The sequence below is a fragment of the Plecotus auritus genome (assembly GCF_963455305.1).
Source record: "Plecotus auritus genome assembly, chromosome: 5".
NCBI classification, from domain to species: Eukaryota; Metazoa; Chordata; class Mammalia; order Chiroptera; family Vespertilionidae; genus Plecotus; species Plecotus auritus.
The window spans coordinates 120,673,821-120,691,360 of NC_137776.1; the positions used below are offsets into that span (position 1 = coordinate 120,673,821).

General features: G+C 42.1%; 1 long non-coding RNA gene across 1 annotated transcript in view; it reads right to left on the bottom strand.

Moving 5' to 3' along the window:
• LOC308248590 overlaps positions 1 to 17,540 on the bottom strand; it is a 137,435-nt gene that overhangs the window by 103,798 nt on the left and 16,097 nt on the right. The gene's annotated exons all lie outside the window — the stretch shown is intronic.

Consider the following 17,540-nt stretch of genomic DNA (forward strand, 5'->3'; position numbering starts at 1 on the left):
CAGCCTGCTTTATTGACAGTCCGATGCTAGCCATGACCTTTTCAATTGGCAAACAGCACCCACATCCCCAGCTGCAATCTGGTTGTCTACCAGCATCTGGATTGAACTAGAATTGAGTGGGGTGATGTCACTCTGGAGTCAGACTGGCTTTCGTTTAAACACACATTATAATGGAACTAGAGGCCCGGTGCACAAAATTCGTGCACGGGGTGGGGGGGTCCTCAGCCAATCTGGGACCCCTTGAGGGACCCCTTGAGGGATGTCCGACCTCCCGTTTAGACCTGATCCTGGTGGGATCGGGCCTAAACAGGCGGTCGGACATCCCTCTCACAATCCAGGACTGCTGGCTCCCAACCGCTCCCTGCCTCTGCCTGATTGCCCCTAACTGCTTCTGCCTGCCAGCCTGATTACCCCCTAACCACTTCCCTGCCAGCCTGATCGACGCCTAACTGCTCCCCGGCCAGCCCTATTGCCCCTAACTGCCCTCCCCTGCTGTCTTGGTCACCCCTAACAGCCCTCCCCTGGAAGTCTAGTTGCCCCTAACTGTCCTCCCCTGCAGGCCTGGTTGCCCCTAACTGCCCTCCCCTGCTGGCCCGGTCACTCCTAACTGCCCTCCCCTGCTGGCCTGGTCACCCCCAAATGCCCTCTTCTGCTGGCTCGGTCACCCCTAACTGCCCTCCCTGCAGTCCTGGTCCCCACAACTGCCCTCCCCTGCAGGCCTGGTCCCCCCAACTGCCCTCCCCTGCAGGCCTGGTCCCCCTCCCAACTGTCCTCTCCTGCAGGCCTGGGTCCCCCCCAACTGCCCTCCTCTGCCAGCCCGGTCACCCCTAACTGCCCTCCCTGCTGGCCTGATCGCCCACAACTTCCCTCCCCTGTAGGCCTGCAACTGCTCTCCCCTACAGTCTTGGTATCCCCCAACTGCTCTCCCCTGCAGGCCTGGTTCCCCCCAACTGCCCTCCCCTGCAGGCCTGGTCCCCCCCCCAACTGCCCTCCTCTGCTGGCCCGGTCACCCCTAACTGCCCTCCCCTGCCGACCTGGTTGCCCCCAACTGCCCTCCCCTGCTTGCCTGATCCCCCACAACTGCCCTCCCCTTCCGGCCTGGTTGCCCCCAACTGCCCTCCCCTGCTGGCATGGTCCCCCCCAACTGCTCTCCCCTGCAGGCCTGGGTCCCCCCAACTGCCCTCCTCTGCTGGCCTGGTCACCCCCAACTGCCCTCCTCTGCTTGCCTGGTCACCCCTAACTGCCCACAACTGCTCTCCCCTGCAGGCCATCTTGTGGCAACCATCTTGTGTCCACATGGGGCAGCCACATGGGGGAGGCCATCATGGGGGAGGCCATCTTGTGTCTTGGAGTGACAGTCAATTTGCATATTACTCTTTTAATAGATAGGATAGCTGGACACCTTGAACTTGTTATTTAATTTCTCTGAAGCTCCATTTTCTCATTTATATAAAGAAGGCCTAATATCCACACTGTAAAAGGATGAAGCTTTATTATATATAACCCAAGAGGTAAAAGTAATATGCAACCCAAATGTGGATATTTAGAATTGTCCAGATATTTAATTTATAGTCTCTTAAAAATAAAGGATTTTAAAGAGAAGTAACTGTGCAATTAAAATAAGATACACTTGCCCTGGCCAGTGTGGCTCAATTGGTTGGAGCATGGTCCCATATAGCAAAAGGTTGTGGGTTCAATTCCTGGTCAGAGCACATACGTGGGTTGCATATTCAATCTCTCTCTCTCTCTCTCTCTCTCTCTCCTTTCCCCTTTCTCTGAAATCAACAAGCATACCCTTGTGTGAGGATTTAAGATTTGTTAGAAAGTAAGATATTGTGGTTTCTTTGATCTCTGTACTGGCACAATGATTAAAAGTAGCAGGTACTTAATTGTTTTTAATGAGTAAATAAATGAATTCTGTAAAAGTTTAGAGAAATATTGAATTTCCATCTCTCCTCTAGGTGGCGAACCGATACCTCCTAGTGTATTGCATTTTCTGTCTCCTCTACAACTGACATGAAAATTGTCCTTAAAATTTTCATAACTTTATGCCTGTCACAGTATAGAAGCAACCAGAAATATATTTTCTCCCAAAGTTATCTCTTTATTTCTATATCTTTAAGCTTTTTATCAAAACAAGTTTCTAGAAAATCATTAAGAAACACAATTGTGTAAGTACTATAAAGAAAAAGAATTGTGCAAGAGGCTTTACAAAGCCCTTGTGCAATACTGCTTTGAGTACTTTCCATTTTCATGACCTACTCTTAGGAAAACATGTTTTGCCAAAGTTCATTATTATTTTCCTAGAGTATACATTTCCCCCTAAATATGGAAAGAAATAAAAATAATTCTACTAACCATGAATTTTTTTAACTAAGCCTCAAATCTATTTTTTCCTACAGATTCACTGTGACAGCAACAGGTAAAATTGAATGAGAGCTGAATGCATTATCCTGTAAATTGAATATAGAAGAACAATCAAATACAATAAATCAATCCAATGCCTTACTTTTAACTTTCTTTCAAATCAGAACATTAATTCCTTAAGTAACTTAAACAGTGCCCCCCAATCTCCACTTCCCTTCTACAGGAAATATGACTGGAAACCATCTTGGAATGCCATGAAAGCTGAGGGGCAAAGCTAAATTCCATCTAAAAACACAAGAACAGGACCAGCAAGAATGAAAGATGTCTGTCCTGTTTCCAAGAGCAAGGGGAGGAGATGAGCCAAAAGAACAATGACATGTTACAGCCCAAGAGCTAAAATTAAATGCGTGTAAACAATTCTTGTTGAAACTAGAAGCCAATGTAGATTAGGCAAGCCAGGTGACGAGTTCTTTCCTGCCAGAACATGCCAGAATGAGAGTCACCTCCCTCACATTGCAACATGGCTAGGGATAGAAGTGAGGTTCATATGGAAAACCACAGAGGATTATGAACTGAGTATGGCAACTCTTAAATTCTACATTAACTTATTGTAGTACCAAAACCCCATATTTCTTCCTTATGCCACCCAACATGCTGAAAGCCAGTTGTTTAAATAAAGGAATCTGAATGAGAATTTCTAGCTCACATATAATTATTTGTCTAACACATATTTCTTGAATAACCACTGTGGGCATGACCACTGTGGTAGAACCTTTGAATAATACAAAGATGAATAAGGCATAGTCCCTACCCTCAGAAGATCGAGGAAGTCAGACATGCATGCAAATAACTATATGAGAGTAATCAAAAAAAAGGAGAAAGAAAGAAGCTCGGGCCAAATTGGTTTGTTGGCATTAATGTGTGAAAGAGTCACCTTTAAATCCTATCCCATAGCCCGGTTATTAGCTACTCGTTTGACCAGAATCCAACTATGATGTTAGTTTTTGCTGGATTTTAAATTAAACCTATACTACTGGTTCTCTGATGCAGCTTAATCATAGAAGGAGGCCTGAGGTAGATATAAACTCCTATAATACCTTTCCAAAAGCATTTGGGGCTTGTTTTAAAAGGCCATTCTCAAATATATGCAAGAAGCCAGAGGAGTTATGGAAGAGAACACCATCTATTAAATTAGCTTATGATTCATAATTTTGTCATGAGCAACTATAAACCTTTCTAAGTAAGCTAAATAGTCATTAATGTGGAAGGGCAAATAAATTATAGAATATTTCCTACAATAATTTTAAAGAATGAGGTAGCTCTAGTATAGAAACATCTCCATATGTATAGAAGTGAAAGGAAACAGCCAGGAGGAAACAATTCAGGCTATAAACTAGGCCTGTTATTTGATGCAACTTAAATATTTTTTCTAAAGGTTAAGCAGAAGCAGGAAATGATACAAATATGCAAATAAAGTATGAAATATGATGCACTCTTTACTTATCACTATTATGTTACACCTCCAGAATTACAATGATTTAAAGTAATTTTTTATAAAATGTTTTTGGTATTTGAATTAATTATATTACCTACCAAAAAATATTTTGTCTTCAGGTATTGTCTTGAAGTACAGTGTGCAAAGATTTTTGATATTGTCTCCATATATTTCTAGGTTGTTTTAGACCCTTTCTCTGTAGCCACTTTCATAAGCTTTAGCTTCACATGTAAAGCTTTCAATCTAGTTAACCCATGCACACTATAATTTCAATTCACAAAGGGAAAAGTGAACACTGACTCAACTTGTATTACTAAGTGGATACCCTGCCTCCATATCAGCCCGAAACAGATCTGTTATCAGTTATCTTTATTCTTCTTTATAAGAAAGGAGAAAGAAAAAGAGAAGAGGGAAGAGGTTCAAGAAAAGATAGGAGAAAAGTACTGTCCACCCCTGCCAATAGCAGAAATTGCAAGTTATTGTCTGTTAAAAGTCTGTTGCATTTATGATAAGTCAAAACCCCAGGCCGATTCTGAGCCTTATGCTTAAGTGATTGCTAAAATCTTCCCCTTTATAAAAACAACTGTCTATCATGGCTCATGTGTATAATGACTCAGGACCCTCAAATGTGATCATAACCTTCTCTCCTTCTTGGAAAATTCATAAACATAAGAAGCCAGTCTCATGTTTTTATAAGCTTACTCAGCTCTAGAAATGAGGGAGCATGCAACAGAAAGCCCACATAGCTTGCACAGGAAGTAGGGGTTCTATACAGCAGTTTGGATCACCTTTCCATGAAGAAGACAAAGGCAAATACACAGAGAACAGTCATTACACAAGTAGAACAGGTGCATCCACCCCCTCCTGGTGCCACAGCCAAAGCTAAACACACCCAGGCTGTTCCACCAGAGCTGGTCTGAATTCAAGTCAATAGAAAGCTTGTTGCCATGGGTTTGGTGAAAGCTATGTTTAATGCCAATCAACATATGCTTGATTACCCAACAGGGAAAAGAAAAAAGTAAAGTAAACACATGTACCTGTATCTATACAAATCTTTTGAAAGGACTTGAAGTAGAGAAACCAGAACCAAGAGAGAATGGTATTAGCTCAATAAGTATGAAATAAGCTCCAACACTCTCTGAAGCAATTTCCTAATTCCTGTAGAAGAATCTTCAGTGATGAACCCTCAAACCAGTCACCCTCAACAGAACTTATTGGTTTACTGTAAATACCTTAGTTAGATTGCTGACAACCAAAGAAATAAATTAAGAGAAATTAAAATAATAATACCGTGATGAAGATCATTATGGTTACCATTTATCAAGCACCTATTAGCTGCCAATTTGCTATATTAAGCTATATAGCCTAATCTCCATCACAGTCTTGTTAAGTAGGTTTGATTGTCTCCATTTTACACATAAAGAAACTATATCAAATATAAACTAAATACCTTTGCCCAAAATACCCAGCTAGAGTTAAAGAGCCACAGTCAAGTTCCAAATTAACTCTCTCTACTACACCAGGAGTCAGAAAACTACAACCATTTTGTCCAATCTATCCTACTGCCTTTTTTTGTAAAGTTGCATTGGGGCACAGATCACTCATGTATCTGTGGCTGCTCTGGTGCCACAATAGCAGAGTCGAGCAGTTATAACAGAGTCGAGCATATGGCCCACAAAAACGAAACAATTTACTATCCGGCCCTTTAGAGGAAAAGCTTGCCAACCTCTGCTCTGCAGTATGCCGTTAAGAATTTTTTACAGTTTGAGTAAAATAAATATTTTCAGAGAATTCTGATAAATGGGGGTGTTCGCTGCAATCGTTGTTGTTGTTAACAGCTACACTAAGACATTCTGTCTATGCAAGAGCTTTCTCCTACTTAAAAATTCAGTTGAGGAAGAATATGTGTGTATCAGGAAACAAGAATCTGAATTTCGTTGATTACTTCTTTCATCTCCTTCCAAGTTCTACCTCCAGCTTCTCCTCACCTCCAGTTCTCACAGGACATGTCACCAAGTTAGGCACCCAAAAGAGAAAGGGAGGGAGGAACACAATAAAAACATAGTGCTATAGCTTTGTGGAACTGCCACTCCATTTTCAGGCCCTGCCACCTGCCATGGCAGACTCTCAAGGAAGGACATGCCAAATCTCAGGGTCTACTGTTTAGATTTGTGAGAGTAATGCAAGCCTGAGTGGAGGACGTTATAGACTAGAATAACAGAATTTTAATATGGAGGGCACATTAAATAATAACCAATTGAGATTATTTATTTTATTTAAAAAAAAAAAAACAAGAGCCCAGCAAAACTGAGTGACTTGCTCAAGGTTAAAGAGGTAGCAACAGAGAAAAGGCTTCTTTTATCCAATCAACCACACATTCAACAAGATCTGGTTTAAGGCCACAGTTTATCTTATTCACCAGCTTCCCTATATTCATTAATTTCACGTCACTTATCAAGACTACATCTTTGATGAGAAGAGCACCTTTGGGGAATCAAGCAGACTTGGGTTCAAATCCTGCTTTAGTCACTTAGTACTTGTGAAAACTTAGGAAAGTCAGTAATCCACTTTAAGTCTTTTTACATACGTAAAATATAGTTAATTGTTGCCTAAATGTAAAAAGATGAACTGAGATAGCAACAGTCAGTGCCTAACAAAGCATCCAGCACATAGTAGGAACTTTCTCAAAAGGTGGCAAACACTAGCATTGTTCTTACAAGACAAGTGAGCTGAATCAACTTAGGGGTTCTGTGCACTTCCTGGACTTGTAAGTCTATTTCTGTGCTGGGGTTCTGTGCGCTTCCTGGACTTGTAAGTCTATTTCTTTCACCAGGCGGGGGAAGTTTTCTGTCCCCTCTTTGACAAAGGTCAAGAGATGTTAATGGTTGGACTAAGTGTCATTTCATGGTCTGCATACGGTAGAGGAAAATACATTTCATCTGAGAAAACTCACTTTTAGCTTTCTAATTAAGTCTTGTACCAGTTGCATATAATTGTTATTACTGTATATGTTATGATTTATGGACAGTCTTGTTAATTACAAGGTTTTTATTGGAGAGACAGGTTTCAGGATGAGTCTGCCATCTGACTTGCTAGTACTTGTTAAAAGTGTTTATAGTGTGACTGATTTACATGTGTGTTTGTGTATGTGTGTTTAGGAGTGATGTTATTACATTTTTCTTGCTTATCATGAGAAATCTGTGATTCATATTTGTCCGTATATAAACATCCCAGATCACTGACTCTATCCCTTCACATACCCCAATGGCCCCCATTTATCAAGGGCTAGTTTCAGATTATTTTCAAGATTTTATACAGATAGGCTCACTTGGAATGGTCCTTGCCTAATTCCTCTCAGCTACCAGGTACTCCTTTTGTGGCATGGTGACGGCCACCGGGCCGCCAGGTGCAGTCCCCCGGGCGCGAAGAAGCTCTCAATTCTCAGGTCTCAGAGACTCGCGAACCAACTCTTTGCAACTCGCGACGGAAAAAAAAAACACTTTAATTTTAACTTTACCACAGTTTTTCTGAGATGAACAATCACTTTCCATTCAGTTTATGATTATTGAGAAAAGTTTTAATATTGATTTATATAACAAAAATTATTTTTAGTCTTATGTGATTTTTATAAGGCAAGCCTTATATGTTTGATGATGTAACATAAAACATAAAGCATATTTAGTAAGAAATAACCTCTTTTAATTTATAACAGAAATTGCTGCCTCTGATAAAATATAAAAGCCATGAGGACAGGGATCTTTTACTATTTTGTCATTGATTATTTTAAAGGCCTCCAAGAGTGTGACTGGAACATAATAAGCACTCGATAAATCTTTGTTGAAGATGCAACTGTTGATACACTTGAAGTTTTCCCAGAGACTCCTTATAGTATCTTCATTTTTTTTTTTAAGATTCTTTTTTCTTTTTGCTGTTCTGATTGGGTGTTTTTTGCTTCCTTACATTCCAAATCACTTATTTGATTATGAGCATCATCCACTCTGCTGCTGATTCCCTGTAAATTATTCTTCATTTCAGATTATTTCTTTTTTATGGTGTGTTTTTTTTAAATAAATCTTTATTCAGATTATTACAATTGTTTCTCCTTTTTCCCCCCATAGCTCCCCTCCACCCAGTTCCCAACACACCCTCAACCCTTACCTCCCCGCCACTGTCCTCATCCATAGGTGTATGATTTTTGTCCAGTCTCTTCCTGAACCCCGCCATACCCCTTTCCCCCTGAGAATTATCAGTCCACTCCCTTTCTATGCCCCTGATTCTATTATATTCACCAGTTTATTCTGTTCCTCAGGTTTTTAATTCACTTGATTTTTAGGTTCACTTGTTGATAGATATGTATTTGTTGTTCATAATTTTTCTCTTTACTTTTTTCTTCTTCCTCTTCTTTAAGAATACCTTTCAACATTTCATATAATACTGGTTTGGTGGTGATGAACTCCTTTAGCTTTTTCTTATCTGTGAAGCTCTTTATCTGCCCTTCAATTCTGAATGATAGCTTTGCTGGGTAGAGTAATCTTGGTTGTAGGTTCTTGCTATTCATCACTTTGAATATTTCTTGCCACTCCCGTCTGGCCTGCATAGTTTCTGTTGAGAAATCAGCTGATAATCGTATGGGTGCTCCCTTGTAGGTAATTAACTGTTTTTCTCTTGCTGCTTTTAATATTCTCTCTTTGTCTTTTGCTCTTGGCATTTTAATTATGATGTGTCTTGGTGTGGTCCTCTTTGGATTCCTTTTGTTTGGGGTTCTGTGCGCTTCCTGGACTTGTAAGTCTATTTCTTTCACCAGGTGGGGGAAGTTTTCTGTCATTATTTCTTCCAATAGGTTTTCAGTATCTTGCTCTCTCTCTTCTTCTGGCACCCCCATAATTCTGATGTTGGTACGCTTGAAGTTGTCCCAGAGGCTCCTTACACTATCTTCAACTTTTTGGATTTTTTTTTTTCTTTTTGCTTTTCCGGTTGAGTGTTTTTTGCTTCTTTGTATTTCAATTCTTTGACTTGATTCTTGTGTTCCTCTAGTCTGTTGTTGGGTCTCTGTATAATATTTTTTATTTCAGTCAGTGTATGTTTAATTTCTAGTTGGTCCTTTTTCATATCTTCGAGGGTCTCATTATATTTATTGGCCTTTTCTAGGATATTCTTGAAAAGCCTTATAACCGTGGTTTTGAATTCTATATCCAGTCGTTTGTTTTCCTCCATTTCTTTTGTTTGTGATCTGTTTCTTTGATGCCGCATTTTCACTGTTTCCCTGAGTTGGTAGGGTAGATTTGTGTGCTAGGTTTCCTATATGGCCCAGTGGGTCGGCCTCCCAGTTAACCTGAGGTGGACAGTCTTGGTGCACCCCTTTGTGGACTGTGTGTACAGCCTTGTTGTAGTTAAGTCTTGATTGTTGTTGGTATCACTGGGAGGAATTGACCTCCAGGCCAGTTGGCTGTAAGGATCAGCTGTGTCTACGCTGGGAGAAGTTCGGTGCTGGAGACAGCCTTATAGGATTAGACTTGCCAAATTGCAATAGCCTCTGTGCTCAGCTTGGATGGGGTGGAGTCTCAGGGCGGAGCAGACAGTCTTGGCTTTCAGTCAGCCTTGCCCTTGCGCGCGTGCGCGCCTGCAGACCTCTGCCTTCCCTGGCTCCCGAGTCTCTGCCCGAGAGTCCAGATTCCCCCCACAAGAGCGTGGGTCCCCAGGGGCTCGCCTGGAACTGGGGTTCAGTGCAGTCAGAACGGGGGCTCAGTGCAGTCAGGAGCTTCTGACTCCCTTCCACTAGGGAAAGCCTGTGGCAACCTCCGCAGCCTTTGTGCGCACTGGCATGCGCGTGCCTGCAGACCTCTGCCTTCCCCGGCTCCCGAGTCTCTGCCTGAGAGTCCAGATTCCCCCCCGTAAGAGCACGGGTCCCCAGGGGCTCGCCTGGAACTGGGGTTCAGTGCAGTCAGAATTGGGGTTCAGTGCAGTCAGGAGCTTCGGAATCCCTTCTGCTAGGGAAAGCCTGAGGCAACCTCCGCAGCCTTTGTGCACACTGACGTGCGCGCCTCCGGAACCCTGCCTGCCAGGGCTCCCCCGGGTCTCCCCCGGGTCTCCGAGTCTCCGGGTGCCTTTCTCTCTACCTGACAGTCCAAACTCCCCCTGTATGAGCCTGGGTCCACGGGGTTTCGCCCGGGACTGGGGTTCAGTGCAGTCAGAACTGGGGTTCAGTGCGGTCGGGGGCTTCCTTCCCCCTTCTGCCAGAGAAAGTCAGCCAGGCTCTCAACCACCCTTCCTCTCTGCGCGCACAAAGACCCTTTGCCGTACCTCCAATTCTCTGTGAGCTTTTCTCTTCCCTTCTAGTTGTAGAATTTTCACTCAGCCAGCTTTCCTGTGGTTCTGGATGGTGTCCGTTCTGTCTTTTAGTTGTAGTTTTGAAATTGTTGTGTGAGGCAGCAGTTTAGGTGCTTACCTATGCCGCCATCTTGGTTTCTCCTTCCTTTTTTATGGTTTTTATGTCATTTTTGAGGCTGTTGAAATTCTCACTAAGTTCCTTGAGCGTTCTTATAACCATCGTTTTGAATTCTGTATCTGGCAGTTTGCTTGCCTCAATTTCATATAGTTCTTTTTATAGGTATTTCTCCTATTCTTTCCTTTGGAACCTGTTTCTTTGTCTCTGCATTTTGGCTGCTTTGCTATGGCTGTTTCTATATATTAGGTAGAGCTACTAAATCTCCCAGATGTGGTAGAGTAGCCTTGTGTAGTAGGTGTCCTATAGGGTTCGGTGGCACAGTCTCCCCAGTCAACCAAGCTGGGCACTCCAGGTGCACTGGCCTGTTGTAGTTGAGCTTTGATTGCTGTTTGGGTCAATAGCCAATTGGCTGTGAGGACTGGCTGCAACTACAGCGGAGGATCTGCTGTGCAGGAGTCAATCCTATGGAGCAGGACTTGCTTCAGTGTTCACTAAGTCCACCCCTTGAAGGTTGCAGGGTTGTAATTTGGCATAGTCTGAAGCTGTCCACCAGTTGCTCTAGCTCTGAGGCCTCCCAAGAGGTAAAAGGTCAGCCACCATGTGCATCCTGCCTGGGGCCACCTGGCATGAGCTACAGAGCAATCTGCAGGTGGCTGATACTCACGCTGGGCTTAGAGGTGCCCAGGAGCGGCCAAGCTGCAAATCAAGGTGGCTGCCACTAATGCCAGGCCTGGGGCCACTTAGCAAGAGGTGCAGGCTACTCATAGGCCACATGCTGCTTAAGAAAAGAGAGGCCAGTTGTATGGGGGGGGGCACTGAAAATGGCATAATTGAGGCCACAAGTTGGGTGGGGACAGGTCACAGGGAATCACCAGGGTGGGGCAAACAGTATGAGCCCAGTTGATGGAGACTCAGATATGGCACCTACCTGTCATATCTGTGGTGGAGGTGGGGGGAGGTCTTAGAAAACAAACAATGATCTCTGCCAGCACTTTTGTTTGGCAGTAAACTGCCACCCAGCTCTTGCCCTAATGCCAAACAATTCAATTCCTCCCCTTATATCCCCAATTCCTTTCAAGCTGCTGCCCCAGCACTGGAGCTCAGAGGGAAGGAGTCCAGGGAAGACCATGTAAGGCCCTTTACAAAGAACTGCCTGGGACTCCATGAGCCTCCATCTCCCTTAGCCTCCATCCCCACTGGTTTTTACAGCCAGAAGTTATGGGGACTTGTCTTCCTGACACTGGAACCCTGAGCTGACGGGCCTGGTGTGGGACTGGGACCCCTTGCTCCTCATGGGAAACATCTGCAGCCAAGATATCCCTCCAGATTTTAAAAGGTCTTGTATAGGACCAGCCCCTTCTGTGTCTCTGCCCCTCCTACCAGTCTTGATGTGGCATCTTCTTTAAATTCCTAGTTGTAGGACTTCCATTCAACTAGATTTCAGCTGGTTCTGAATGATGTTGTTCTGTAGGTTAGTTGTAATTTGGTTGTGGTTGTGGGAGGATTTGAGTACCATATGTATCTATACTGCCATCTTGACCAGGAAGTCCTTGCTGGATTTTTTTTTCCATCTAATTAGTCTAAGTTTGAATGTGAATTGTATTTATGTCTTAGGAACTGTTCCTTATATATAAGTAATCAAATACAATGTTGAGCCTATATTTTTTTTTTAAAAAAAAGCATTAACAATGTAAAAAATATTCAACATTGTTTTCAGAATGACTAAAGAGACTAAAGAGGCAGTATCAACACATATTATCAGAAGTTTTTTGCTAGAAAAGTTTTGGCATTAATTCCTAGGATTAAATACTACAGTCTATACTATTTTTTCTTAAAAATATTCTATGCTAAAATTTGTGCCAGAAAATTTAATTTTTACATCTGTTAGTATAAATTAATCTGAGGAATATGCACTCCTTTCTAAGTGGGATCCAACCATGTTCAAGTTATGTCACTACTTCTCTTGGTCACTCAACTGATTCTATTCACACTTTTACAGTGAGTACATATATAGTTTCACCAACTAGTGATATAAACATTATCACTAGGAATCTGCATTACTTATAATACTACTTATAATACTGTAACTGACTCTACTCATTCCTTTCCATTTACATCCAAAATTTTATACTAATTTACTTTCTATCTGTTCTCACTTATAAATTATTCACCCTATTAAAAGGCATAGTTGTGACAATTCTAAGTTTCAGCTGCCCACTATGTTCCCATCCATTTCATCTCTTAAATGTGTTCAAAGTGTTAACAGGTTGTATTTCATCCTAGAGACAGCTGGGTTTCAGGAAGAGGTAAAATGTTTCATTATCTTACTCTATTGCCCAAGACAAATGTGCTATTGTGTTGCATGTAAAATGTCAGCTTTGAATTATATGAAGGGTATGCTGTGAGGTAAGCCATCTGGAAAATACAGTATAGAATGGGAAATAATTATAAGTCAGTTTATTGCACTTTTTTTCCAGTTAAGCCTACCATGACAGCTGTTAAAACAATATAATGAAAAGGGTAGATGCTCTGAAGCCACACAGATTAAATGCTACCTCCAACTATTATTAGCTAGTATGCAAGTTACTTCGCTTCTCTGATACTTTTGTCTTGTCTGTAAAATTGAGATACTATTGCATGTTGCATAAGGGTTTTATGAGGATTGCATGAAATAATATCTGTAAAGCATTTGGAACAGAGTAGACAATAAGAATAATGTCTCCACTCTTCTTTTAAATACAGAGGATATTTAATATTCTTTACAGATAGAATATTAGGTAATCCAATAATATTTGGACACCATGCTGAGTGAGCACTTTGGCTTCCATGTGATTCTCTTTTAATTTCAGGGGAGAAAGGGCTTTGGAAAATCAAGTTTTAAGTGTCCTCAGGAATCCTCAGGCTGGAGTGTATTAGGACCACCCAGACAATCTTTGTAGGAAAGCGCTGTCCGTGGTGCTAGTAATCCCGCATACCCCTGACAAAACTTCACCTGCCCAAAGTTCTTTTGCCAGTGAACTTGCTTAGCGAAGCTCACATATCTGTCTCATGGTAGAGTCTCAGTCATTCTACCCACTGTCTTTTCACCTGTCTTGCCAGTCTTTATCTATGTCCCCTTCAACCAAACAACAAAAAAGTATCTTTCATCTCATCACCCCAAAATAGTTTTTATTTTTCAGACTCTGACAATGCCTACCACTTAAGAAAGTGGCTCAAAAATTGGCTCAAGTGCCCTGGCTGGTGTTTCTAAGTGGTTAGAGCGTAGGCCCATGCACTGAAGGGTCACAGACTCAATTCCTGGTCAAGGGCATGTACCTGGGTTACAGGTTCAATCCCCAGCTCTGGTCAGGGCCTGTGCAGAAGGCAACCAATCGGTGTGTCTCACTCACATCAATGTTTCTCTCTCTCCCACCCAACATCCTCCCTACCTTCCACTCTCTCTAAAAATCAGTTGAGGTATGCCAGTTGGTTCCATATCTCAATGTGGGGTTGGGGGGGACAAGAAGAGATAAACCAAAGAACTTATATACTTATATCATAGCCCATGGACTCAGGCAATAGGGGGGAAGGGGAGGTGCTGGGAGGAGTGGGGGGGGGGAAGGGAGGAGATGGAAGATATCTATAATACTACCAACAATAAAAATATGTATTAAAAAATAAAACAATGAGAAAAAAAACAATGGAAAAAATATCATCGGGTGAGGATTAAAAAACAAGAAAAAATTGGTTCAGGCTATCTTTTCCTAATCTTCTTGTTAAGTTTCAAAGAAATCCAAGGTGAGAAGATAGGAAACAGTTAATTTCCAATGCATTCTTTAAAGACTGTCTTCAGCTGCACCTTGATCTTGAGTTAAGTTCCCTTCTTCCTTATTCCCCAAATACTCTGTAAACACAAGTCACAGTAAAGTTGTCATATTAAATTGAAACTCTCTATTTATTAGTTCTGAATGCCATTGGGGAAGTTAATTAAAAGCTAGGACCTAAATCTTATTCAACTGTGAATTCCTGGACATACTGAACTAAGTTTTGTTGAACTAAATTTAATTACTGGATCCATTAGAGGGAAGTTCCCAACAACACATCTTTATTTTTATTTCATTTAAAATGTTTTAGAGAAACCAAGATGGTGGCATAGGTAAACACCTAAACTGCTGCCTCGCACAACAATTTCAAAACTACAACTAAAAGACAAAACGGACATCATCCAGAACCACAGGAAAGCTGGCTAAGTGGAAATTCTACAACTAGAAAGAAATAGAAAAGCACATTGAGACTCAGAGGAGCTGCAGAAGGCACAGGTACTGAGACACATGCGCGGAGAGGGTGGGAAACTGAGTACATAGCTGGCTTTATCAAGCAAGAGGGAGACAAAAGCTCCCAACTGCACTGAACTCCAGTTCCAGGCGAGACTCTGGGGAGAGACTCATTCGGGGAGAAACTGTCTGGCAGTGGGCGGAACTCGAGGGCGGCTTTCTCTCAGAGGTGCTTGCAGTGATTACCATGGGACACTAAGACTCAGGGGCCTCTTAGGGCAGGGCTGATGGGGAAACAAATGCTGTCTGCTCCACCCTGAGACTCTGCCCCATCCAAGCTGAGCACAGAGGCTTTTGCAAGTCTTGTCTCATAAGGGTGTCTCCAACACAGAAGTTGTCCCAGCATAGACACAGCTGATCCTCACAGCCAATTGGCCTGGAGGTCAATTCCACCCAGTGATACTAACAACAATCAAGACTTAACTACAACAAGACTATGCACACAGCCCACAAAGGGGTGCACCAAGAGTGTCCACCTCAGATAACAGGGGAAGTTGAGCCACTGGGCCCTCTAGGACACCTAGCACACTCTATCAACTCAGGGAAGCAACGAAAATGCGGAGACAAAGAAACAGATCACAAATGAAAGAAATGGAGGAAAGCAAGTGACTGGATATAGAGTTCAAAACCATGGTTATAAGATTTTTCAAGAATTTTCTAGAAAAGGCCGATAAATTCAGTGAGATCCTCGAGGATATGAAAAAACACCAACTAGAAATTAAACATACACTGACTGAAATAAAAAATATTATACAGAGACCCAACAGCAGACTAGAGGAACACAAGAATCAAGTCAGAGATTTGAAATACAAAGAAGCAAAAAACACTCAACCGGAAAAGCAAAATGAAAGAAGAATTCAAAAATATGAAGATAGTGTAAGGAGCCTCTGGAACAACTTCAAGCGTACCAACATCAGAATTATGGGGGTGCCAGAAGAAGAGAGAGAGCAAGATACTGAAAACCTATTGGAAGAAATAATGACAGAAAACTTCCCCCACCTGGTGAAAGAAATAGACTTACAAGTCCAGGACCCCAAACAAAAGGAATCCAAAGAGGACCACACCAAGACACATCATAATTAAAATGCCAAGAGCAAAAGACAAAGAGAGAATATTAAAAGCAGCAAGAGAAAAACAGTTAGTTACCTACCAAGGAGCACCCATACAACTGTCAGCTGATTTCTCAACAGAAACTATGCAAGCCAGATGGGAGTGGCAAGAAATATTCAAAGTGATTAATAGCAAGAACCTACAACCAAGATTACTCTACCCAGCAAAGCTATCATTCAGAATTGAAGGTCAGACAAAGAGCTTCACAGACAAGAAAAAGCTAAAGGAGTTCATCACCACCAAACCAGGATTATATGAAATGCTGAAAGGTATTCTTTAAGAAGAGGAAGAAGAAGAAAAAGGTAAAGATAAAAACTATGAACAACAAATACATATCCATCAACAAGTGAATCTAAAAATTAAGTGAATAAAAAATCTGATGAACAGAATAAACTGGCAAATATAATAGAATCAGGGGCATAGAAAGGGAGTGGACTGACAATTCTCAGGGGGAAAGGGATGTGGGGGTGCGGGAAGAGACTGGACAAAAATTGTACACCTATGGATGAGGACAGTGCGGGGGGGGGAGGTAAGGGCAGAGGGTGGGGTGGGAACCGGGTGGAGGGGAGATACGGGGGGAAAAAAGAGGAACAATTGTAATAATCTGAACAATAAAGATTTATTAAATTAAAAAAAATAAAATGTTTTAATGTTGATATCATGGCAGGAGTCCCCATTGCCCCCACCACTGCTTTGCCCACTTCCACCTTCCTCTGCCTCCCCTAACAACAGGCCCTTAAAAGGCAACCTGCCACTTGGCTGGTGTGGCTCAGTGGTTGAGCATTGACCTATGAACCAGGAGATCACAGGTTCAATTCCCAGTCAGGGCAAATGCTGGGGTTGCGGGCTTGATTCCCAGTAGGGGGCATGCAGGAGACAGCCAATCAATAACTCTCATCATTGATGTGTCTATCTCTCTCCCTTCCTCCCTGAAATCAATAAAAAATGTATTTTAAAAATCAAATAAATAAATAAAAGACAGCCTGTCTTGCGACATTTGGCTGTGCACTAAATTTTAGAGTAACCAGGCTGTTCTGATAAAGATATTCTGGACTGAATTCATTTGCCATCACATCCACCTATATCAGTCTAGTGACTCAGCCCCTGAGAGTGACTAGCAAAGAAGTAATGCCATTCCTTTTAAAGACTCTGGCTTCCCGCTGTCCATCTTTCCTCCTCTTCCTCCAATTCCACTTACATACCTGTAATTCCCAATACACTGCATAAATACTGTCCCCAAAGACTAAACAAAAACAACTCACTGGGTTGTTTCACCCAAAGGTATTGCTCTGGCCAGATGAAGGAATAGAGCCATCATCAACAAACAAAAGGGACAATTTATTTTTCCAGATAAGAGTAGAGGATCAAATAAGATGAAAAGGTAGAGGAACTAAGAAACTGAAACCTAAAAAATGTGGGTAGGGTGAGAGAGAAATAATTGTTATTAATGCTGCCTCATTCTCTTCCCCATGCAGTTGAATTGTCGGTTAGTATATCTTCAGCCCTAACTACCATTTCCATAGGCCTTCCTTCCTTTAAAGAGCTCTTTCTCATTCTACAGTGGCTTGAGGGTAGGGGAGTCCAAGCTAAGGCATGCCAGAAGAAACATATGGAGTCTCATTTGTAAGTAAGCAAACAATTGCCCTCCCTTTAAGAGTCTTCCTCCTTGGCACTCTGAACCAAAAATGATGTGGTAAATAAAAACAATTCAGTGTTAGGAGAGACCCACTTTCATGTAGTTCCTCGCCAAAGTTTTTAGGCAACAGACACACAACTTGTCGTTCTCTTCCTATTTCAATCAAGCATCAGC